General features: G+C 37.0%; 1 protein-coding gene across 10 annotated transcripts in view; it reads right to left on the bottom strand.

Moving 5' to 3' along the window:
• Positions 1-25907, bottom strand: part of Lrrc4c (leucine rich repeat containing 4C) — a 1168074-nt gene that overhangs the window by 477330 nt on the left and 664837 nt on the right. For all 10 annotated transcript variants that reach the window (XM_058583394.1, XM_058583385.1, XM_058583392.1 and 7 more), the window contains one exon: positions 3584-3714. The gene's annotated coding sequence lies outside the window, so the exon portion shown is untranslated. The remainder of the gene's footprint in view (positions 1-3583; positions 3715-25907) is intronic.

The following is a 25907-nucleotide window of genomic DNA, read 5'->3' on the forward strand; positions in this document are numbered from 1 at the left end:
CCACTGAGGGAACCCTCCCCTGCCTTGCAGCAGTTCACCTCCTGCATTGGTCATGCCTGTTTTCCACCAGGGTCTTAGCAACGGGGTTCATGCTGCTTTCCATCAGGGCTCTTGCTGGTCTGCCTAAGTCTCTGGCATCTGCTGGTCCAAGAAAGAAGTACTGGGAGTTTATAAGCTGTGGATCTTTCTATAAAGTAGCCCGCCCTCCGCACCCCCTCCAACCTATGGATAAAGTCTCTTTTTTAGGTAACTGCATGGTAATGTGATTTCCTGCCTGATAAACTTTTCAGTTAACAAAATTCTTAACGAACAATTGTGGTAAATCATCTTGTCACCATATAATGCTTTACTTATTCATTCGTTATCATTTTATTTTGTTTTATTGACGCGAAGACTACCAGTTTATAAATGCAGCGTAGCATGATGCTTTTATGGTTGGCATTTGGGGCAAGAGACTGTACAATATGATAGATGTTTAATCTTAAAATGTGTAAAATCATATATGTAAAGAATAGTGCTTATCTTTCCTCTTCTTTTACCAAGGCCAAAATAATAATCATCTCAGTTCATTTGTAGGGATAGGATTTCACTTAAAGAATGCTCTAACTTGGTAAAGAAATGTGAAATGTGAGACTACTTCATCTAGAAATGCTACATAACTTCTTTTCTGAAGAATTTCTGGAAAAGAGAAGACAAATTACTTCCCAGGAACTGAAAGTGATCTCTCTCCCTCTGATGAAGTTGTGTAGCAAGTCAAGTGTGATGAGTGATGTAGGAGTAGCTGACAAATATGATCAAGTCAATGCCTTGCTTCGAGGAGAGGAAAGACTGTTCTATGCTGTGTTATAGTTGCACTGGTCTTTCTATTTTATCACTATAAATGACGTTTATATCACGTGATGCTTATGTCTTTTGTCTTATATATATTTACAACCTTCTCAACATCTAGAATACTTAACACATAAGAGACAGCTTGGCAAATTAGTTCATTTAGTAATTGTTCATTCATTTAATAATTATTTTTGTCTATTATGTGAGGCAGTCCTTCGTTTAAGATGGCTTTGCGTGGATTCCTGTGCTGGTGATAAGAAATGGACTTAGTGTGTAAATTAAGCACATGCAAGAAATAGGCTGTGTGCTTACCATTAAGTTAGTATCTCTAAGTTCAAGTCTACCCTCCTCTGTTGTGTGTTGAGATGCTGGGGCGAGGTATCTGCTGAGTGCATTTCTCCCTTTCCATCTGGCTCCTCATTTCTGTCAATAGAGGAAGCTACCTGGAGACTGGATGGTTGAGGAAGAAGGTACTTTCATCTTACTCCTAACAAGTGCCTTGCTACACAGCTATTGCTTCATTTTGTGTTGTTTTTTACATTCCCAGAAATAGTCTAATTTCCCAGTTTTCCCAGGGATAGAAGAGCACTTATCTGGCTGGTACCCCTTCTTCACAGATGCTTTCTCAGCTCTATCTGTGAATTTCTTCTAATTCTTTAAGCCACAACATTGGTTGAGCTGCATCTTTTAAGAAATTCTGAGTCTTTGCTCTATGGGGTACTCTTCTTAGATACTAGGGGATTAGCTGGCTGGTAGCCTCTCCTCAAAAGCATGATTCCCAGCTCTGCAGAATTCCCTCCTAAAATTTCAAAGTTCCGCTACCTTTTGGGGAACACCCCTACCTCCGACTCCTGCATTCCAGTTCTGCAAAGCCCCTCCTTCAATAGTCTAAATTCCAGTAATCCCCAACTCTTAACTTTTGTTGCAGCAGCCAGGGTAGACAATTCATGCAGTTGCTACCTCCGTGATTACTTAGCGTCCATTTTTATCTTTATAATTCTCCAATGACTGGCTAGAAATTTTTACTTAATTGTTAAAATCCCAGTGTGCTTTCTGTATCCTAACTGACACAGGTAGTTAATAACAGAGATTGAAACTGATGAAAGGGAAAATGACTGGAGAGGCCTTGGAATGCTACCTGCAAGGCAAAAGCTGAGAGCAACAAGTATAAGAAAACTAAGAAAAACAACCAGAAGGAAAACAAACAAACAAACAAAAAAGAGAATACAATGAAGCAAAAATAGAAGTCCAGGATTCTACGGAGAAATAGAGTTGCTTCTATAAAATTAACAAACAACAACTGTGTTGCTCTTGAGAATGATACAAGCAAAAAAGAAGTTTCTAGAACTGCCATTTTCCTTCTTTCTTTCGAACTCTGTTTCATATTGAGCTTGCATGTGTTGCCAGAATAATTCCCTATTTACTTAGGCTACTTAAATTGAGTCTTTCTTTCCATAAACACTAGAGTCTAACTGAACCAATATCCTCCTCTCTGATAGACTGGAGGACTAACCTTCAAGACAAAGAAAGTGGACATGTACTTTGGAAAAAAGTTTGAAGCCTTTTCTCTCTTTTTGCTTCAGTACTTGGTACCTTATCTTTGTCTTACCATTGCTTCTTCACACTCTGCAAACTCCTCTGTATCTCTGCTCTTTTATTACACTCAAAACAAAATCATCTCCCTGAAGATTGGTGAATATAACTTCCATTTAGCTTAATCTATATAACATGATGAAACTGATGAAAGAAAAAGGAAAGAGTTGCTGTCTTTGTGGAAAATACCTTGAATTATGAATGCAGTGAGATAGCCATTGTGCACGCAAACCAAGGAAAGCTAAATAATAACAGGGAGATGCACCAGCCATTCCTTTTACCTCTGTTCCACCTTCACTTGTAACATTATCCCTTTAAAAGAGCGTGAATGATTGAAATGTTTTCCAGTTAAAGTGGCAAGTACAAGGGTCTCCTTTGCCATGGATGATACTTGGTGTCACTATAATTTGATCTTTTCCTTCTTCTTCAACATAGTGAAACCCCAGATGAATGTACAGGTTGTTTGCCTTTCATGGAACTTGTCTTGATTCTCAATGGTTCAACATTTAGCTACAGAGGATTCCACAACCCCTGTCCCAGTGCACACACTGCATTTATTTTGAGTCACCTGGACGGTTACCCTTCCTCATTGGTTCTTTCAGACAAGCACAACTTTCCCAACAGTACAACAGAAAATATTTTCACATTGTCAATATTCCAGTCTCACCAGGTTTTCAAAGAAATAAGAACAACAAGCCAGTTACCTTCCCTCTACACTCTCTTCCATATTAACGACCCAGCCAGTGCCCCAGTTTCAAAAAGCAAAGAGGGAAAACGTCACCATTTGTCTGTCTGTTTCATTCTGAATCCTAGGCAGGCCAGTTTGCCACTCTTTTAACTTCCAGCTCACAGAAACATCTGTTCCAGGAACAGTTTGACTCCCGCCCTTCTGCATAAATCACTACCTGTAAAAGTTTTATGAGGTGAGGACTCTCTCCTCCTGCTTCATCCTTTTGTAACTGACTGAAGCCCAAATAAACAAGATGAAATGGCCAGACATTTAGCCATATGCTGGAATCCACATGTGTATGTATGGGAGGGAAGAGAAGCTGTCATCTGTATCAAAGGAACATTATAATTATCTGAAATGTAATTAACAACCCCATAGTCAATGAATCTATAAAGAATTCTAACAGAGTAAATTATACCTCTCACTTACCTGTAGCAAATTGTCCATGGACCAGTTTCCCTGTTTGCCAAACTTGAATCCAGTTAATTTATGAGATACCAAAGTGATTTCAGGATGTTTCCATATTGTTACGTAGGTTATACTTGCTCTTGCAATAGCTCCTATATAAAAAAAAAGAAAAGAAAAGAATATTGTTAGGATTATAGTGCTCAATAAATACTGTTGTTTTAACACCCATGACTCACATGAAAAATAATTTGACCATTCTTAGTATTTGTGTAATAGAAAGTGATAGGAAAAACATTTTAGAAATCTGCATTACTTGTAATGTGTATTTAATAAACAATTATACCAAGTAGAAGTCTAGGTGAATGATAAGAGTTCAATCAAAGTTTTTGATTAGAGATTCAATATCATAGATTTGACAAAACTTTGTTCATTAGTGCAAATAATTGCATATCCTGTAAAGAATTCAACATCAAGAAATCACCATGGCCTGCCACTGTGCTAATTGCTTTACTTAATCTGCACAGGAGTTCCAAGCACTTAGTGCCCATTCTTTGTCTGGTGAATATTTTTATTAGCCTTACCTTTCAAATCACAGAGGAAAGACTTACAATTTTGAAAGTTCAGATGTTGAGACCAATAAAACTAAATTTCCTTACTCAGATGGTGAAAGAAGACCAGTGATTATTGTTTTGTTTTAAAAAAAATGTCAAAATATTACATACGCTGAATCTGGCCCAAGACAAAAGAAAATAATTATTTGTGCATTCATTGGACTATGGTGAATTTCAAGGAAAAAATAAGTTTTATGTCACAATATATTCTAATATAGTCATATTTCTTTACTACTATTAAATAAAATTCATGGAAGGCTACTGTTTTTGTTCTGAGCTCCTGAACAAAGGCCCTAGAGACAAAACCAAAATGGAATCACTTGTGTTAAATGCCATGCAGTCTAAATGAAGCTTTAAAATCAGGAAAATTCCCAAATAGGCCAGTATTAAAAAAAAAAAAAAATCTGTAAGTAACACAGCAACCATTCAAAACAAGTGCCTTTGTTCTGAGTTGGCATGACAAATGTCTCAACTTTAGTTTTTAATACTTACCAGAAAAGTAGCTTGCAGTAACTTGATGCTAACCAACCTAATTTTTTCTTATGCTGTTTTCTTATTCTTGCATAAACTATTCTACAAACTATTTTGCCATGCCATAAAGAGCACTTTTTTTGAATTTTTTTTTTTTTTAGTTCTAAATGGACCTTTATTTTATTTATTTATATGTGGTACTGAGAATCGGACTCAGTGCCTCACGCGTGCTAAGCAAGCACTCTGCCACTGAGCTGCAACCCCAGCCCCACTTTTCTATTTTTATAAATGAATGCTGTCCAGTTCAAAAATCTCTAATTTTACAAGAGCAAATTAGGCCTTCAAACTCAATGCATTATTTTTTTTTCATTGACACCATGTAATTTTGCTTCCCTCCATTACTGTTGTTTTCAACTTCAAAATTTCCCATATCTATTTTAGATTCACAGAGCTTTTCTAACTAAATTAATAAAGTAATTTTATATCCACTTAAAGCACATTTCTTTTTAAATTCAACACTATCCCTTATATTAACTAGTTTTTATTAAGAACTGTCAGCTATAGTAGTCCTGCTGTCCAGCCCTTAAGAATCATTATGACAGTATAAAACACCCTACGTATCCCTTCTTGTTCCAGAAAATACCAGCCACAGAGAGCCTTCTGTTCCACATATGAGCAAACCTTCTTTTGAAATATCCTCTAACTGGGAGCTTAATCCTTGTAGTCAATCAAGACTTGTCAAATGTACTAATTAGAAAGTTCCCCAGGTTCGAAAATCTCATTTTAATAGGATATTAGCAATTATAAAATGACAGTCTTAGTATTTTCTCCTTTTTGGCATAAAAATCATTTCCTTTTCTAATACCTTTAAACCTTTTCTTAAACACAGCGATAGGAAAGATGGCCCTTGCCACCAGTTTATTAAAAAACAAATCTTATTATTTTTGTCTTGGACTTAGTTTTGTTTGTTGCCATTCTGTGTTGGTGTAGAAATTCTATGCATATACCAGGTAAGTGTAGGGAAATAAACAAATGTGTTCATTACTTTTCAGACCCTTCATAGTACGTGATAAGGGAACATATTAAAGCTGATGGTTTAAAAAAAGAGGTGGATGAGGAGGGGAAATAGAGGAGAGGAGAAGAAAGTACAGGAAAGGACAGAAAAATCAATTACAGAGGGGATAATATCAAACCTCAGAAATAATTGAGAGTGATTATTCAAGCTCCAATTCCAACTCAATTTCTTAAGTATCAACAAGATAGTCTATTGATTACTGACAATATGTGATTGACAATCTAATAAAATAACCATTTATTGGAGGTCCACTACGTGCTGGAAACAGTGAAATGTCTTCCAGGCAGTATCTCCTTTATTCACATAGGAAAATTTTGGTGCTTCGATGGAAAACTATATATTGTGGTTAGCACATCTTAATGCTTATTTGATTCCAATTCTAAAAGAGGGATCTGCACATACAACTTTGTAAGTTGTAAATAATTGATAGCAATGCAAAATAATTTTTCTTTGTAGACAGACCAATATTCTCCTCTCCAGAAGTGGTTCTACCAACTTCCTTTCACACTATGGAAAACCAGATTTACCTCCATTGCACATTCATTTTAGTGTTTCTCACCTGTAAATGATTCTTTATTTGGGTGTTCTTTGGACAGGTTATAACACTCCTGGTTCCCCCAGCAATTAATGATTTATGAAATCTTTAACATTGATTCATTTTATTTCTTTGTGATTTTATCTTTTCAAATATGGTCTTTGACCATTTTTACAAATCTAAGGGGTTAGTTATGGTTGAGCACATTTTACAGACAAGGCTTAGGAGGTTCTATGACTTCCATGAAGGCCAAAGACAGACACTGAAACAGTATGCTAGATGCCATGGCTATAACACTGACAAGTGTTGACTCTATCTTCAAGGTCAAGGAGACTAGAGCAAATCTTCATTGAGGTTGCCTCCAAGTAAGTTACTTCTGTAGATATCCAGGAACCAAAATAACATTTGATAAGTCCTCACTCCCCAAAATTCACTTGCCATATGAAATACTGAACTCACATAAATTCAGACAGTGCTATCTATACTCCCTACTATCTGAACTCACTCTGTAAACTCTTGCTAACTGAATTCAGGAACCAAATAGATTTGTATAGGGAGAGATACTTGATTACTATCTTTTAATCCTTAAAGTCACCTTGTGAGGTAGGCATTCTTCCCATTTTTATAGATAAGAAACAGGAGGCTCAGAGTAAGTAAGGCTTAAAAAAAATCATGGCACTTTAGGGTAGAAAGATAACAGGATCATACAGCACAACATCCTCATTTTATAGAAACAGAGCAGAGGGATAAAGAACAACTCTAAATCCCACATCCAGACTGGAACAGGCCTGACTCTCCACTTATTGCTTCTACCTTCTCTGCATCTTCTTGCTTATTGGAGACCAATAATAAAGAAGAATGGACCAATTATCAGTCAGCATCAATGAGAAAGGAAAGAGACACATTTTTAAAACTTGTTCAAGGTTTTTAGAAGGCATCAAAGGTTTCTTTCTAACCTCATTTATCTGGTTATGTATTCATTCAACTGATCTGAATATTTCTATCTAAATTCATTTTTTTGCCTTAATATTATAATTTTATATGCTTATCAATATCAAACTTAGGCAATACTGTGGATTAATTTTAATATTTCAAAAAGGCAGTAACTATTGAGACTGAGACAAAAGGACAGTCAGTGTGAGTAATGAATGATTTGACCCAGAAGATGGTGGCTGATTCAAAAGGAAATAAAATGCTAATACCTCCAGAGCACTTCCCCCTCCTCCTCATGGTTGCCAAGGTCACCTGCCTCTTAGGAATTGTGTTTCCCAACAAGGAATAGTTAATGAATATCCTGGGGTGGCTCTTTTCCTGCCTTTCTGGGCAACTCCTCTCTGGGCTTTTGGTCACTGGTCACTTAGGCAGGGTAAGAGGAGGAGGGGAGATGAAAAGAAAGGAAACCTGGAATCTATAAAGGGGCAAGATACCCCCTTCCCTGGGGCACTCACTTTGAACCCCATTCTCTCTGGAAGAGTCTCCCCGCCCCCCACCTCTCTGTCTTCTGTCCTTTAAATAAAACTTTTTGCTCTTGCCTTGGCATTTCTTGGGTGTTCAGTATTCCACAACAGGGGAACAGGACCCAATCCTGATTTCCAAGACTGGTCTCACAATCATGCACAATAAGACTATGTGATCTAAAAGGTTAAGTGCCTTTGTGACTGGATTTAATTCAACTCAAGGAGGGAATCATGTTTTTTTAATGTCAGTCTAGATGACAATAGAAGGATATACCTGCATGATTAATAAGAATCTGGAAAATATTCTCAATATTATTAAAACCATGGATTCTGTTGAGCAGGAAAAATTCAAATTATGGGATTCACATGATTGAAATAAAATATTAAGTTCCTTAGAGGTAGGTGTGGGAACCACTTTTCTATGTTCCCCTACTGTCAATAAATTTTGAAGGTCTTTACAGAAACTGCTGTCCTGGGTGGCTTTACACTTTGCTCAGAAATACAGGTACAAGTGCCCACTGTCAGCACTGACAGGTGGATAGGAGTAATTTTCTAGTATGTTCTTATGCAGAATGCAGCTGGCAATTTATGCAGCTCTTGAAATCCATAAGTGCTTAAAATATCTTTCATTGCAGTTTGGGACTCATATTCTAGAAATTTTGGGCCCACATCCTCATGAATGATAAACTAAAAATAAAAAAGTTCTATGTGTATTTTTTTTTGTCATTTTTTTTGTTCGATTTCACTCCATTCCTTCTTGTCTTCTATCCTTTCTAATGTCTCTTTCCTCTTCTCCCAGTTTTTCTATTTCCTGATTTTTGTCCTCATCCTTTCACACAATTATTTCTATGAGACAATTTGGGTTGTACGATTGAGTGAATGAGCTTATTCGACATCACCTTGTAAAAAGAAAGAGATCACCTATCATTAGTGTCCTTTAAAGAGTGAGTTTGCTTAGATCTCAGAAGTTTATAAGTAACCATTGGTACACGTTCTTTCTTTCTTCTGTTTTGAAAAAGCCAACACATTTCTTGCTTGAGGAACTCTGTCTTTATGTCCTGTCAGCCATGCACAACATGCTTCTCACATTGGGCTGATTTTGTTTCAGGACTTCACACTCTCCAGAGAATTTCCCTTAGGAAATTTACAATCTTCTGTTCCTTTCCAAGGCATCAAAATTCTAATGCAATTGTGTACTATGTAAACCTATGCTAATTCCAGTCATTATGCAGATGTCCAAGTGCATTGCAGGTTTCCACTTAAAAGTGTTGTTTTTCTTCAGAGTCAAAGGTAGTTGGATAAGCTATTGATCCTGTTGTGAAATACAGTCCATATATCATGAGACCACCAAATTTGTCAAACTTCTTTCAGGAAAACAGAATTCCCTAGAGAGGTGGTTAATTGAACAATCTTGAGCTTCTTTTAAAACGGAATGATGAAAAGACATTCTAAAGAAAGTTAACTTTTTAATTAATCTAACTTTTTAATTAATTATAATCTCTCACCTTTGTGCATTTTAAATATTTCTGCTTTAGTTATCGTTTAACAGGTTCCATTGGGCTACCTACAAGCTGCTGGGAAAACAATGTAAAAAAATATTTTTCACACATAGTTCCATATAATCCTCAAGACAATTTGAAAGAATCCACTTTGAATGCATCATTTTTAAGCAGATGTTGTTCACAAAAGCTACCAAAATCAAAAATCTACCAAGTTGTTTATAAGTGTTAAAAACCAGATCTTTTACCAATTTTCATCTTCTTTCCCTCTTATATCATTGATCTTTTTACTTAAAATATACTAATTTGTGATTTAATTGGGACTTCCCTTGTGTAAATGTTTCTAAATCTTTGATGTAAGTACTGCTACACAGTGAGATGCATGAAAGAGAAGATGCTCCTTCTAAGAGAATTAAGGAGACTCTCCTTTACCCATGTGATCATTACATCTATGCTATCAATATAGGAGAACTAAAGGCAAAGAACAAGAGAGAGACAAGTTGAATGATAAAGGCAGTTTTTTCAGATGAAAGTAAGATGCTGATAGATTTTTAAATGCACTCAACAATGTTTGCCTTTCCATATGTCCAAGTCAAAGAGTTAATACTTCATAGAAAACTCTATTCTATCATTAAAATAAAAGAAGTTGTCTTGTAGTAGACATGAGGTCAGGGCAAACATTAACTCTTTCATGTGTGCTGCATGTAATGGGAAGGGCAAGATTTTGGTGTTCCAAAGTTGGTAAATGTAGCTTGAGGCTTTTACATAGAGTTCCTGACACTCTTCACCCTTGTCCTCCATCTAGGCTTGTATGTGAATTAAATGAGCTGCATGCAAGGTGGCAGCATAATGCTTATATACCAAGATCATCATGAAAACTTTTCTCAGCACCTTTCTCTCTGGCAGCAGTTCTCTGATAGGGTTCAATTTTAACCAGGACTCCATTCTGTATCTCCATTAGTGCAATGTGCCATGTGGTGCTGTTGGTGCTGGCTGAATACGTCAGGGAACAGGATTTCAGAGAAATGAGCACACAGAGATTTCTTCTCAATGGTTGGCTTCCAGAGCCCACTGTTACTCCTGCAGGATCCATACCCTGCTCCCAATAAATGCTGTCATCTCTAGCATGTTGTATCATCCTTTTCAGACTGATAGTTGCTTTGTGCCTATTTGCCATGATTATTTCCATAAGAATATATTTTCACCATTTGAATATGCACACATAATTTATAATAAAAGCCAAAGCAGAAACACTAATGTTAAAGATAAAATCTTTCCAAATTATATCTCAACAAACAATAAATTTAATAAAGAATCATGAGACCCAAATTGCTAACCATAAGGAAGGGGGAATGAATCATCTTCTAATATTGTTTTACTGAATATAAATGAATAAGAGATTTTTATTGCATTTTCATCATAGGCATTCCCAGTCTCTATGGGGCATTTGACATAAACATATAATCAGGAACTGAATGATTATATTCATAATGACAATATTCTATCTGGCATCTTCCTTCAGAAGTATGATAAATAATCGTAACTCATAACTCAATAAAATGTGTTAATATGTTGAATCCATAAAACAAACTGTTGGTAGTGTATATCTTGATTTCATTCCATTCCTACTATTTTTCTAATGTTTTAAAACAAAATTTAAGTTTGAACATACTTATGACATTGGAGTTAGATGTTCAAGTCCTACCTGCCAAGAAAAGCACCCAAATAAAATTCGCAGACCATCTGACTTCACCTGTTTCAGGATAAGTTTTGAAAGAATTCCCCACGCAAAGACACTTCGCCGGGAGAATTCCAATTTTATTGCAAAAAGCAGTGTGCTTATATAGAACTAAGGGGGAGATGGTAGGGTTTAGATAAATGGCAGGCAACCCGTTTATTGGCAAGTTCTTTCAGATATCAGCTCCGGAGCCCAGGAATTAGTTCTCATTGGGGCTAAGGTTCCCCGCCAGCGAGGTTTGAAATTGGCGCCGGCGGGAGAGTTCACCTGGGCGGGAACTTTTCGCGCCACTGCAGAAAAGAAGAAGGTAGGAAGAAGAGGTGCTTAGGCGCCATGTTGGGGTTTTTTCTCTGGGGTATGGCTGCCGTTTATACTTTTCCCAACAAGTTTACCTTTAAAGAAAATCATGGTTTTTTTCCCCTCATTTTTTAGTTCTTTGGGAGGTAAAACAACATTATAGTTCAAGTCCAGACTATCAATCACTGACTTTTTCACGTTGACCTAGTATTTTTTTTGAGTTTGTTTCTACCTCTTTAATAGAACATATTAATGGTACTTATCTAAAAGGATGATTGTTAATATTAAATGCAACAACCTGTGGAAAGCAAAAATGCACTTTTTCTGACATAAGATAAATGCCCTATTAAGGGTAATTATTATTTTCACTTAGCCACCAAGCCTTCTTTATTTTTCCTTGAATATCAACTAAGTGGGAAACAACATACTCTGTTGGGAAGCTTGGCGATGAAATAGCAATCCCCTGAGATTAGTTGTTAACAGTCTGTATGTCAACTCTGCTACCCTCTTGTTGCACAAAACCCCAACTCCAAATCCCAAACATAAGGAAACCAGCACATCCTTTGAGTGCAGTAAAGAAGGGAATCTACGATTCAGAGACATTGATTTAAATCCAGTTGAAGAGAGGAATGAGGAAGCATGCACAGGAGAGGCAGGACCCCAGGCGGCCAGTCTGCGTGCTGCCCAGGTTTGTTCCTGGCCTGTGCTGCTGTCCAATGAATAGAGGCCCACATTCAAATGTTTAAGTTTAAAAATACAAATAAAGTTAGCAGAGTGCTAAATAAAACCATTCTATCCTCTTGGTAATGGCCTTTAAGTTCAGGTTCAAGTTGTAGTTCTTGCATTTCTTGAAGGTTTGTACTGGAATGAGAGGTATGGGGAGTGACAGCCCTCTCCTTGTATCCTTCCTTCCAATTCTTCTACTGCTATTACTTCCAGCTCTGTATAAAGCATCACATATGAATCCATGTAGACACTCCAGCCGGCATGCCCAACCACATGACTGTACAAAGCCACTTACAGGCAGGGAGGTAAATATTAAATTAGTAATGGCTGCTCTTGGGAGGATACTCCAAGAGGTAATACCACATAAAATTCAAAATAAAGTTTGAGCAGAGAATCTTAATTAACAGGGAAGAAGAAGACAGTTGGGGACTACAGGTGGACACATCCTGTTTGCTTCATTAAAACCATGTTTATGAAAAAGAAATTGATTGGAGATTTGGTTTAAGCCCTTTTGAAGAGTGGGGCCCACCTTCCTATTTTTTACTTTTGGAAAAATGTTGTATTTAATGGTTTCTGTAATTCTAGTAAAGGAAATGCTAACAGATTGAAAAGCACCTACAACCTTAGTTCATTAGAGTTGGAATGGGAGGCACACCTAATGAAATACCTACTTATCCCAAAAGGAGTCCACCTTTATCTGTGGGTGATGTATATCAAGACCCTTAGTGGATGCATGAAACCTTGGACAGCACTGACCCCTCTATATGCTGTTTTTTCCCAATACATATATACTTACTAAATAGCTTCATTTATAAATTAGGCACACTAAAAGATTAATGACAGTAACTAATAATAAAATATAATAATTATAACAACATACTGTAATAAAAGTCATGTGAATGTGCTCTCTCTCTCTCTTTCTAATAAAAAGACTTACATGAATATAATCAATGTGATGACATGATAGTTGGTCTGATAGCCAAGAAGGCTCTAAGTTACTAATGAGGGGGTAGTATATACAGCATAAATACACTGAACAAAGTGATGACCTGTGTCCCAGTCAGGATGGAGTGCGACAAGTGAGATTTCATTATACTACTTAGAATGGTGTACAAGTTAAATACCTATGAATTCTTTACTTCGTGAATTTTCCATTTAATAATCTGGACATGGTTGACTAAAGAAAATGAAATGATAACGTGGCAACCACTGTACTTAGATAACTCTACATTCTATCTCCTCTTTTGTTATAAAATTTAGCACATTCTCAGCATAACAAATCTTACCAACCATTCCACACCACCTTTACTTCAGAGAATCTCAATGTCTTTCACCATCTATCTCTGAAACTTCACAAAGATCATTTGAGAAAAATCACAGGGTTTTGGGAAATGAGAAGAAAATACAGAACGTAGGAAATTAGGATCTCACTTATACCACTGGTGAGAGTGTAAATTTTTCATACTCTTTAAGGAGCAATTTGGTGATAGTAAGAAGTTGAAGAAATTTATTTTCTATGAGTTCTACTCTGGGGTATATAACATACAGCATAATTTTTTGAAATGGTAACAAGAATCCCTTAACAAGTAGCCTAGCCAATCTAAAAGATCTTAACCGATAATTTTAAAAAATCCATGTTTTTATTGGTGCATAATTATACATAATAGTGGGAAATGTTGTTATATATTTATTACGCACAGGATATAATAATATAATTTGGTTAACATTGTTCCCCAGAATTTTCCCTTTCCTTTTCTTCCTCCCCCTTCAACACAATGACTTTTCTCTACTTTTTCTTTTAAATCAAAGTAAACAAAAACAAAATGAACCTCTTGGGATTTTACCCACAATCTGCAAAGTGTAAGAAATATTGGAACCCACTAATGTCATTTGATATTTGACATTTCTTGAACCCAGTGTCATGGGCCTTGGTCTTCACATGTCGCAGTCCACTCACTACCTGGTGAGGCATACATAAGGTTTAGAGAGTCTAAGTGATTTGTCTGAGGTCTCACTGTGGACTCACAAAGTCAGGATCCAGACCCTGTACTCCTAACCTCACTCCATACAACTAGGGTATCTTTTTTTTTATTAACCCATTATTTTTATCTATAGTAAATAGAATCAGAGACAAAATATTAGAGTACAAAATACTAAGAAAATTTCAATTACACACATATATATTTCTATATATGCATATGTTTCTCTGTGCTAGATATATGAATGTAGTAATGGTGAATATGTTTGTTTTAGATGGGTAAATGTAGTCAAGGTAAGCATTTTTTCAAATATACATGTGTGTACCAGTGTTTGGGCCCTGGGTCTCAAGATGGAAAGTATTCTTTTCACAGATATAGAGAAACTCTCTAATGGAAACACATGGAGATGTTTACAGGATGCTCACCAAATTGTGTGTGTATATGTATGTATGTGTGTGTATGTGTGTATATATATATATATATATATATTACAATTATGAGTAATGGTAAACAAAGGTCCATCACTTTGTAAAAGGTTGATTAATCTGTGGTATAGTTAAATGATGGAGCACCAATACTGAACAAAACAAATGAATTAGGTCCTCATGGATCAACAAATAAAATTTTACAATTAAACACAAAAAGTGAAAAAAAAAAGTATATATACCCAGGGGCAGTGGTGCAGGCCTGTAATCCTAGCAGCTCAGGAAGCTCAGGCAGGAGGATCTTAAATTCAAAAACCAGCTTCAGCAACTTAGGGAGGCCCTAAACAATGTAGAGAATCATGTCTGAAAATAAAAATAAAAAGGGCTGGGGATATTATTTAGTGGTTAAGTACTCCTGGTTTCAATTTCCAGTATAAACACACACACACACACACAGAAAAGTGCATAAAATAATGTTACATATAAATATGCACAGGAAAGATAATCTTAGACTTCCAAACAGCAGATACTTCTATCCTGGTTGTCTTTCCCTGGTAATGATGGGAGGTCATGATTGGGGAGATGTGGTATCTCTTGTAGATACAAAATTGTATTTATGTTTTCTCTCTTTCTCTCTTCACACACACAGACACACACACACATACACACACTCACACATACACGTACAAACAAATTGGACAACATGGTATCTTTGCCACACCTGAATGGTGGGTACACAGATATCTGCATGTTCTCAATGTCTAAGAAATTGTATTTTAATCAAATTAGGTGATGTAGCTTTATGGACTCTGCCTTGGGGCAAAAAGAGCACTGTTACTGTCTGTACTTATTTATTTTTTAATTTTTTTGTATTGAAGAATCTAACCCAGGAATACTTTACCCTGAATTACATCCCCAGCCCTTTTTTATTTTTTATTTTGAGACAGGCCTCTCTAAGTTACTTAGGGTCTCGCTAAGTTGCTGAGGCTGGCCTTGAATTTGCAATACTCCTGTCTCAGCTTCATGTGTTGCTGAGATTACACTAATATTGCAGTAGAAGAATTAGCATTTTCCCAATATAGTCAACATATGCACATGTTTGCTACTAGGGAATTGAGATCGAATAACCTTAAATTAAGAAAAAAAATACATTGAAAACATTTCCCAACAGCAAAATGAGAAGACTTCAGAGATTAAAAACCAGATGGCAATCAACTAATCAGAGTTGTAAATATTAGTTTAGCCATGCATAAGTTAAAATAACCAACTTCCTCCCTAGGTGCCACAAAATACTTCTGAGTGATAATTCTGATAATTTTTAGTTGTTATAAAAAAGCTAGGAATGAGGAAACACCCCCTTAATTCAAATTGTCATAAGTGATTTTTTTCCCATACAGTATGGGAAAAATACTTAACTCTCCTTTAGGAAAAAATGTGTGCCACATAAATGATTCCAGTCACAAATTTCGACTATTCAAAATGTGTTTGCCTTCATCACAAAAATCTGACTTTAGCAGAAATTAGTATTTTCTGAACCACCAACATATGTTAGGGCCAGAGGCTCTTTGTAAATTAATTATTTAATATTTTTATACAAATAACTTGCATGATAAGAGGAAAATGAATAAGCCATAAAATTGGTGTTTTCACATTCTAAGATCCTAATAAAAACAGAAACATATGCTCACTATAGCAGCATTTAAATCTAAATTTTGTGTGTGTATGTATATATGTATGAAATGTATTTATGCAGTGTAGACATATATCAGAAATGTATGTATATATTTATGTACACACACAATTCAGAGTTAAGTATATAAAGTATATGAGTATGTATGTATATGTAAACAAACTTTTGTTTTTCTTTTTTTGATATTGCTAAGGATTAAACCAAGGGTCTTAACACATTCTAGGTCTATGCTGCCACTGAGCTACACCCTTAGCTCCTGTTTTTTTTTTTTTTATTTTGAAAGACCACTCAGAAAAATAAGCAAATTTGTGTTGCTCTATAAACTTAACTGGTCAATTAATCTTGTGGTGGACAAATGCTGAGATGACCCCCCTCATGAGGGGAATCCTTAATAATCTATTTCCCTTGAAGGTAGGCAAAATCTGTGACTTGCTTTCAGTTAATAAGATACTGTGAAGGAGATGGAACAGTCACTGAGTGACTGTGTTACCTCATACACGACTCCATCTTGAAAGACTGTAGCCAAGATCATCCCTGCTGGGCTTTAAGAGGTTAACTGCCATATTGCGAGAAGGTCTGTCAGAGGACCTGTAATAGGCCCTCAGGGGAGGCCCTAGCAAGGAACTATAGCAGCCTGTAGGAGCCCAGCAACATCCCTTACAGTGAGTTAAAAACAGGACTTCAGTCCTGTAAGTACAAGGGACTCTATACCAATAATATCAGAAATTTGAAGTAGGTACCTCACTTTAGAGGGGAGGCAGACCTGTCAATCCCTTGACTACCACCCGTGGACTCCTGGTCCATGGGGATGTGAGATAATAAATGTACATTTTGTTCACTACCAAATGTGGTTAATTCAAAAACATTTCCTGATCTGTGAAAGCTTTGGATTATTAGTGGTTCTAAATTCTGAGTGTGCATCACAATAACCCAAGGATTTTTGTTTGTTTTTTTAATACACAGGTCTGAAATTGAGTGAGTAAATTGATGAATCAGAATTTTGAGAGACAAGGCTGAAAAATACTAATTTTTAAAAGATTCCCAGGTGATTTTGATGACACTAGTCTGATATATAAGATCATTTACAATTATAAATATGTTTATAAATGACATCTGGCACCTAAAGATGACTGTGCTTAATTTTTGCCATATCCTTGTAAAATAAATAACACATGATATTTATTGTGGCTTCAAAGACCAGTTTTTGAGACAAGAAAACAGTTGTGCTTAATAAATATGTTTATTTTTGACAATTTTCCAAACCAATTGCTCACACATGCATGCATAAATGTAAACGTACATTTAAATGAAGTACCACTAATAGTACAGATGAAGGCATGGGGGGAGCATATTTTAATATACTTTTCCTGGTCTCTAAAGCCAGATATTTTTCTCTCATCCCAATTCCTCGCGGACAAAACCCTCATATTTTCTGCTGACTATTTTTTGTACCAATACCTGAGTAAAGCTCTGTTGTATACCATCATTAATCTATAACGAGAGAGGAAAACACAGGTAAGAAGAGGAAAAAGTAAACCTCAGGAAACTCCCAGCTATAAATTATGGTTCGATCTTATTCATATTTAAAAAATGACAGCCCAAAGGAATAGCTAGAGGTATTTTTTCCCTCCATTCACTTCTAATTTATTTTTGTCCCAAAGCCAAGGTACTGTGGAGAAAGGCAGTAGAAATGGTGTGGCTAGATGAATTGATTTTTGGCCTTTGTCTTCAAGGGAAAGGGATAACAGGGGTGGACAGATCATCAATGGTAACTCAGAAGGCCAGGCACCTGAGTTTTGATCCTTGGTTTGATGTGCTAACCTCTATAGTCCTGTTCAAGACCCTATGGTGGTTGTGTTTTTAAAGGCAAATATAAATCCTGAATAGATTTTTTTTTTCATTCTGAGATGTCCCCTTTTCAAATCAGGTCAAATCATTTTCTAGGCAGAATGAAGCCAATTTATTATCTTTGTAAAACATGAATAAATGAACAAATGAGTAAAACAATTAATTAACAGACCCCCTTCTCTCTTCCTCATAATTACCATCAACATACAGAATTCATAAAACGTATTAACAAATATTGGAATTGAATTGAGTTTTGGGGAGTTCAGAAAGCAGCTAGCTAGAAACTCAAGGGAAGAGTTTTCCTTTTATTATGACCACAAAACAACAAAAAAAGTTGAAAGAGAGGAACTAAATGTCTTGCAGTCTTATCTTCAAAGTCAAAGAATTCTCAGACTTATTTTTTTCTTACCTTTAGATTTCACATCAATGGGCCTGGGCTTGGGAACCCTTAGTTAATGTCTCCAATGAAAGGCTTGCTGTCACTGCTTTTATTCCTTTTTCTACTTTCTTTCCAGTGTCACCCCTCTTCTCGCACCCCCCACACTTTCCAAATCCAATTGTAAATGTGTTCTAGCTGCAAAGATTGACCTCTAACCCACACTCAGGTGCTTCGGGATCAGCAAGATCCAGCATTATGTTTGAATCAGCCTTGCTAGCTACACTCAGACCTCTTCTGCTGACCTGATATTGAGACCTCACATTTCAAATTCTGATTGGGCTATGCCACTTAACACTCTGAGGGGGAGATGTCATCTCTCACTTCATGCAAACAATTTATTAGGGGAAACCTATATTCCCTATTGCATCATCCTTACATCTCAACTGAAATTTAGGCAAGGGTTAGGGGGAAAATATAAAATTATTGGAGAACAGAAGTTCTCATGAACAATCACCTGATATGTAAAAAAGTCAGGTTTAACAGTTGACTATCGAGCATTAACATTGATGAAATTATAATATCAACACCTAATATTGTTATCTTGTTCAACATATTAAAAGGCAGCAGTACACACATGATTTGATCAGTTTATCAACACTATGAGTCCCTATTCATTTTTTTTTAAATTGTTTAGGGGAAAAAAACACATTTTTGTTGAATTGTAGCAAAGTGCAGTAACTTACGCAAATTCAGTTAGAAAGTAGCATGAGTTCTCTTCCAGCTAGATGCTAATCCTTTATGATTTTTACAACACTTAGTAGACTTAACCTCAAGACAAATAGCCCCAGTTCAAAGAAGGGTTAAAGCAAAACTCCAATATGTAAAGGACATAAGTAGGTACCAAATGTGCTAGTTGTGAAGGGTGCTAGACTCTCTGCCAGGTCTTTCAACTCTTTCCTCACCTGAGGTGATTGAAGTGGTTTTAAATGAAACTCATGAGCTCTTCCCTGTGTGGTCTGAGATCCGATGATGATGCCCATTATGTATGGTGGATGAAAGGCTACAAGGAATGGAATTCCTTGTAGCTGGATGTCAGGATACTGGTGTGGTTTATGAAATCAATGCACTAATTAGTGCACACTTATGGATCATAACTTTTGAGTATGAACTAGTTGTTCTTATCATTCCTCCCTACCTCAGATAACCGCCATCATAGATGCTATCCTAAGGTACTATTCCAGAATATTCCAGAACATTGAATGCAATATTTCTGATTGTTCTTCATTGTAGAAATTTCTCTGATCCCATTGGTGATTCCTCTACTAGAAGGGAAGGAAAGAAACTATAATTGTTGCCTGTTAAGATATTTATAAAATTAGTCATATCTTTTTAAATTAACTTTTATTGTTAAATTCAAGTGATGATGTTAGACTAAATGTTAGAAGATCAACCAAGTTGGGATATCATGGAAGGAATACTGGGATTAGAATTCAACAGCTATTTTTCAATTAATGTGACCCACCTCCTTTTCTACCTTTTGGTTAAGTAATTTTCTTTTTATTTTTTTTTATTGTTGGTTGTTCTAAACATTACATAGTTCTTGATATATCATCTTTCACACTTTGCTTCAAGTGGGTTATGAACTCCCATTTTTAGCCCATATACAGATTGCAGAATCACATCAATTACACATCCATTGATTTACATATTGCCATACTAGTGACTGTCGTGTTCTGCTACCTTTCCTATCCTCTACTATCCCCCCTCCCCTCCCCTCCCCTCCCCTCTTCTCTCTCTACCCCCTCTACTGACCTTCATTTCTCCCCCTTGTATTATGTTTCCCTTTCCCCTCATTTCCTCTTGTATGTTCTTTTGTATAACGCTGAGGGTCTCCTTCCATTTCCATGCAATTTCCCTTTTCTCTCCCTTTCCCTCCCACCTCTCATCTCTGTTTAATGTTAATCTTCTTCTCATGCTCTTCATCCCTACTCTGTTCTTAGTTACTCTCCTTATATCAAAGAAGACATTTGGCATTTGTTTTTTAGGGATTGGCTAGCTTCACTTAGCATAATCTGCTCTAGTGCCATCCATTTCCCTGCAAATTCTATGATTTTGTCATTTTTTAATGCAGAGTAATACTCCATTGTGTATAAATGCCACATTTTTTTTATCCATTCGTCTATTGAAGGGCATCTGGGTTGGTTCCACAGTCTTGCTATTGTGAATTGCGCTGCTATGAACATCGATGTAGCAGTGTCCCTGTAGCATGCTCTTTTTAGGTCTTTAGGGAATAGACCGAGAAGGGGAATAGCTGGGTCAAATGGTGGCTCCATTCCCAGCTTTCCAAGAAATCTCCATACTGCTTTCCAAATTGGCTGCACCAATTTGCAGTCCCACCAGCAATGTACAAGTGTACCCTTTTCCCCACATCCTCGCCAGCACTTGTTGTTGTTTGACTTCATAATGGCTGCCAATCTTACTGGAGTGAGATGGTATCTTAGGGTGGTTTTGATTTGCATTTCTCTGACTGCTAGAGATGGTGAGCATTTTTTCATGTACTTGTTGATTGATTGTATGTCCTCCTCTGAGAAGTGTCTGTTCAGGTCCTTGGCCCATTTGTTGATTGGGTTGTTTGTTATCTTATTGTCTAATTTTTGGAGTTCTTTGTATACTCTGGATATTAGGGCTCTATCTGGAGTGTGAGGAGTAAAGATTTGTTCCCAGGATGTAGGCTCTCTATTTACCTCTCTTATTGTTTCTTTTGCTGAGAAAAAACTTTTTAGTTTGAGTAAGTCCCATTTGTTGATTCTAGTTATTAACTTTTGTGCTATGGGTGTCCTATTGAGGAATTTGGAGCCCGACCCCACAGTATGTAGATCGTAGCCAACTTTTTCTTCTATCAGACGGCGTGTCTCTGATTTGATATCAAGCTCCTTGATCCATTTTGAATTAACTTTTGTGCATGGCGAGGAAAGGGATTCAGTTTCATTTTGTTGCATATGGATTTCCAGTTTTCCCAGCACCATTTGTTGAAGATGCTATCCTTCCTCCATTGCATGCTTTTAGCCCCTTTATCAAATATAAGATAGTTGTAGTTTTGTGGATTGGTTTCTGTGTTCTCTATTCTGTACCATTGGTCCACCCTCCTGTTTTGTTACCAGTACCATGCTGTTTTTGTTACTATTGCTCTGTAGTATAGTTTGAAGTCTGGTATCGCTATACCTCCTGATTCACACTTCCTGCTTAGCATTGTTTTTGCTATTCTGGGTCTTTTATTTTTCCATATGAATTTCATGATTGCTTTCCCTATTTCTACAAGAAATGCCATTGGGATTTTGATTGGCATTGCATTCAACCTATAGAGAACTTTTGGTAATATTGCCATTTTGATGATGTTAGTTCTGCCTATCCATGAACAGGGTATATTTTTCCATCTTCCAAGATCTTCTATTTCTCTCTTTAGGGTTCTGTAGTTTTCATTGTATAAGTCTTTCACCTCTTTTGTTAGGTTGATTCCCAAGTATTTTATTTTTTTTTGAAGATATTGTGAATGGAGTGGTTGTCCTCATTTCCATTTCAGAGGATTTGTCGCTGATATACAGGAATGCCTTTGATTTATGCGTGTTGATTTTATATCCTGCCACTTTGCTGAATTCATTTATTAGCTCTAATAGTTTCTTTGTAGAGCTTTTTGGGTCTGCTAGGTATAGAATCATATCATCTGCAAATAGTGATAATTTAAGTTCTTCTTTTCCTATTTTTATGCCTTTAATTTCTTTCGTCTGTCTAATTGCTCTGGCCAGCGTTTCGAGAACTATGTTGAACAGAAGAGGAGAGAGAGGGCATCCCTGTCTTGTTCCAGATTTTAGAGGGAATGCCTTCAATTTTTCTCCATTCAGAATGATGCTAGCCTGAGGCTTAGCATAGATTGCTTTTACAATATTGAGGTATGTTCCTGTTATCCCTAGTTTTTCTAGAGTTTTGAACATAAAGGGATACTGTACTTTGTCGAATGCTTTTTCCGCATCTATCGAGATGATCATATGGTTCTTATTTTTAAGTCTATTGATGTGGTGAATAACATTTATTGATTTCCGTATATTGAACCAGCCTTGCATCCCAGGGATGAATCCTACTTGATCATGGTGCACAATTTTTTTGATATGTTTTTGTATCCGATTCGCCAGAATTTTATTGAGGATTTTTGCATCTAGGTTCATTAGAGATATTGGTCTGAAGTTTTCTTTCTTTGAAGTGTCTTTGTCTGGTTTAGGTATCAGGGTGATGTTGGCCTCGTAGAATGAATTTGGAAGTTCTCCCTGCTTTTCTATTTCCTGAAGTAGCTTGAAAAGTATTGGTGTTAGTTCCTCTTTAAAGGTTTTGTAAAATTCTGCTGTATACCCATCAGTCCTGGGCTTTGCTTAGCTGGTAGTCTTTTGATGGTTTCTTCTATTTCCTCGATTGATATTGGTCTGTTTAGGTTGTCTATATCCTCTTGACTCAATCTGGGCAGATCATATGACTTAAGAAATTTATCTATGCCTTCACTATCTTCTAATTTATTGGAGTATAAGGATTCAAAATGATTTTTGATTATCTTCTGTATTTCTGAAGTGTCTGTTGTGATATTGCCTTTTTCATCCCGTATGCTAGTAATTTGAGTTCTCTCTCTTCTTCTCTTCGCTAGCATGGCTAAGGGTCTGTCGATTTTGTTTATTTTTTCAAAGAACCAACTTTTAGTTTTGTCAATTTTTTCAATTGTTTCTTTTGTTTCGATTTCATTAATTTCAGCTCTGATTTTCATTATTTCTTGCCTTCTACTTCTTTTGCTGTTGTTTTGCTCTTCTTTTTCTAGGATTTTGAGATGAAGTATGAGATCATTTATTTGTTGGTTTTTTCTTTTTTTAAGGAATGAACTCCAAGCAATGAATTTTCCTCTTAGAACTGCTTTCAATGTGTCCCATAGATTCCGATATGTTGTGTCTGTGTTTTCATTAATCTCTAAGAATTTTTTAATTTCTCCTTGATGTCTTCTATAACCCATTGATCATTCAGTAACCTATTGTTCATTCTCCAAGTGATGTATGCTTTTTCCTTCCTTCTTTTATCGTTGATTTTCAGTTTCATTCCATTATGATCAGATAAGATGCATGGTATTATCTCTACTCCTTTATATTGTCTAAGAGTTGCCCTGTGACATAATATATGATCTATTTTTGAGAAGGATCCATGTGCTGCTGAGAAAAAAGTGTAACTGCTTGATGTTGGGTGGTATATTCTATATATGTCAATTAAGTCTAGGTTATTAATTGTGTTATTGAGTTCTATAGTTTCCTTATTCAACTTTTGTTTGGAAGATCTGTCCAGTGGCGAGAGAGGTGTGTTGAAGTCTCCCATGATTATTGTATGGTGGTCTATTAGACTCTTGAACTTGAGAAGAGTTTGTTTGATGAACATAGCTGCACCATTGTTTGGGGCATATATATTTATGATTGTTATGTCTTGTTGGTGTATGGTTCCCTTGAACAGTATGTAGTGTCCCTCTTTATCCCTTTTGATTAACTTGGGCTTGAAATCTATTTTATTTGATATGAGTATGGACACTCCTGCTTGTTTCCGAAGTCCATATGAGTGATATGATTTTTCCCAACCTTTCACCTTCAGCCTATGTATGTCTTTTCCTATCAAATGCGTCTCCTGTAGGCAGCATATTGTTGGGTCTTGTTTTGTGATCCATTCTACTAGCCTGTGTCTCTTAATTGGTGAGTTTAAGCCATTAACATTTAGGGTTATTATTGAGATATGGGTTGTTGTTCCAGCCATATTTGTTTATTTCTGTTACTAAACATGGTTTGTTTTCCTCTTTGATTATTCCCCCCCCCTTTACTGTCCTACCTCCCACTGTTGGTTTTCATTGTTATTTTCCATTTCCTCTTCCTGTAATGTTTTGCCAAGGATGTTTTGAAGAGATGGTTTTGTAGCTGCATATTCTCTTAACTTTTGTTTGTCGTGGAAGGTTTTAATTTCATCTTCCATCCTGAAGCTTAATTTCGCTGGATACACAATTCTTGGTTGGAACCCATTTTCTTTCAGTGTTTGAAATATGTTATTCCAGGATCTTCTAGCTTTCAGAGTCTGTGTTGAAAGATCAGCTGTTATCCTGATTGGCTTACCCCTAAATGTAATCTGCTTCCTTTCTCTTGTAGCTTTTAAAATTCTCTCCTTATTCTGTATGTTGGGCATCTTCATTATAATGTGTCTAGGTGTGGATCTCTTATGATTTTGCACATTCGGCGTCCTGTAGGCTTCTAGAATTTGGGATTCTGTCTCATTCTTCAAGTCTGGGAAGTTTTCTCGTATTATTTCATTGAATAAATTGCTCATTCCTTTGGTATGGAGTTCTATACCTTCCTGTATCCTAATGACTCTTAAGTTTGGTCTCTTAATGTTATCCCATATTTCTTGGATGTTCTGCTCATGGTTTCTTAACAGTCTTGCTGAGCTGTCTATGTTCTTTTCAAGTTGAAATACTTTGTCTTCATTGTCTGATGTTCTATCTTTTAAGTGTTCTACTCTGCTGGTGGTATTCTCAATTGAGTTTTTAAGTTGGTTTATTGCTTCCTGCATTTCTAGGATTTCTGTTTGTTTGTTTTTTATAACCTCTATCTCCCTGTATAGTTGATCTTTTGCTGCCTGGATTTGTTTGTGTAATTCATTGTCGAAGTGATCTTTCATTGTCTGATTTTGCTGTCTAATGTCTTCCTTGATACTCCAGATCATCTGAAGCATATATATCCTGAATTCTTTATCTGACATTCCATCTGCTGCAGCTGTTACCTCTTCTAAAGTTGAGTTGACCTGCATTGCTTGTAGTCCTTTCTTTCCTTGTCTTTTCATACTGCTTGCGTTTCTTTCTTCTTGGTGAAACTGTTGTGTTTTTGAAATTTTTCCCCCCTATATATTTATATTGCTCTTGTATAGTTGAAAAGTCTCCCTTGCAGGTGCGGGTGGGGGCTCTGCTCTGCCCCTCCTCCAATTGGTGTGAGGTGTCTACCAAGCCCATGGACCCCTGGGCCTGATCTGCCGTTCTGTCGCAGGTCTGCCTACCTTGCAGGTGGGGGCGAAGGCTCTGCCCTGCCCCTCCTACCACGCCCGGGGACCGCTGGGCATGATCTGCAGGTTGGTCGCAGGTCCGCCCACCTTGCGGGCACGGGTGGCAGTTCCGCTCCGCCCCCACTCCAATTGGGGTCACTTGACCACCACACAGGCGGGCCGCTGGGCCTGATCTGGGCGCGGGCGAAGGCTCTGCTCTGCCCCTACTCCAGTTGGGGTGAAGTGTGTACCAAGCTGGCAGGCCGCTGGGCCTGATCCGCTGGTCTGTCGCAGGTCTGCTTACCTTGCTGGCGTGGGAGGCGGCTCTGCCCTGCCCCTCCTACCATGCCTGCAGACCGCTGGGCCTGATCTGCAGGTTGGTCGCAGGTCTGCCTACCTTGGGGGCGCGGGCGGCGGCCCTGCTCCTCCCCTCTGGCTCGAGGACAAAGCGAGAGAGTCTTGGGTATCTGTGACTCATCCTCCCTACCAGGAGACCAACTGTTTCCGTCGCCGCTGGCACCAA

The sequence above is a fragment of the Marmota monax genome, unplaced genomic scaffold (genome assembly GCF_021218885.2).
Source record: "Marmota monax isolate L192 unplaced genomic scaffold, Marmota_monax_Labrador192_F-V1.1 WCK01_AAM20220418_F8-fsc00047, whole genome shotgun sequence".
Taxonomy (NCBI): domain Eukaryota; kingdom Metazoa; phylum Chordata; class Mammalia; order Rodentia; family Sciuridae; genus Marmota; species Marmota monax.